Source organism: Notothenia rossii (assembly GCF_949606895.1).
Source record: "Notothenia rossii genome assembly, chromosome: 3".
NCBI lineage: Eukaryota > Metazoa > Chordata > Actinopteri > Perciformes > Nototheniidae > Notothenia > Notothenia rossii.
Genome location: NC_136901.1, coordinates 95,683,487 through 95,684,443, shown reverse-complemented (window position 1 = coordinate 95,684,443; position 957 = coordinate 95,683,487).

Below are 957 nucleotides of genomic sequence, written 5' to 3'. Positions count from 1 at the left end.
GCTAGTCATTAACATAATTCCCCCCCCCGTCGCGCGCACAGAAGCGTGCCGGTGATCAGCGCGAGCCAATCAGAGGTCGAGGCTGGCCACGCGAACACCAAGCAGGACACAGACACACACTAACACACACCTCCCTGTAAGGCAGAAACTTTGCAGAGTTAAAACCAAAAACATAAAAAAGAGAATAAAGAAAGAAGAGCCCCCCCCCCCCCTGCTGGGTGGAGACACGCTCCGGAGGATCCTCACTCACACACACACACACACACACACACACACACACACACACACACACACACACACACACACACACACACACTTCAGTAACAAAGACAGTTTTAAACTTTTTTTAACTTTAAAGTTGTATTTCTGGAGAACCTTTCAGAGTAAAAGTTGCAACGAGTTTCAGAATAAAAGCATGCTGTGCTCTTTTCATTCCGCGGAGCAGAGGTGTTATTAACCCCTCAGCCTCCACAGAGTAACCCGAACACACATCTCCTCCCGTCCCGTGTCAGGTTGTAGTGAACGTTGCTCATCACGAACAAAGCTCTCATCAGCAGCGAGTGAGAGGCGGTTGATCCCTCAATAAAAAGCTCATTAAATAAAGTTTGATTAAATAAAACGGATTATTGAGTAAACTATAACTTTACCAGAGCTTTATTTAAATGAACAGTTAAGATACATTAACGGAAGGATCATTTTTAAATGCTATGTTAATATTTTAGTAAATAACTGTTTATTATTTATTCCTGTTAACATCTCATTATAATAAGAGGAGAGGAGTGTGTGTGTGTGTGTGTGTGTGTGTGTGTGTGTGTGTGGAAATGGAAGTGTGTGTCGGCAGTTAAATACAAGCTGTTTCCCTTTGAAGTGACTGTAAACTGCTAACCTGTACCTTCTTCTCCTCCCACACACACACGCACACACACACACACACACACACACACACACACACACACA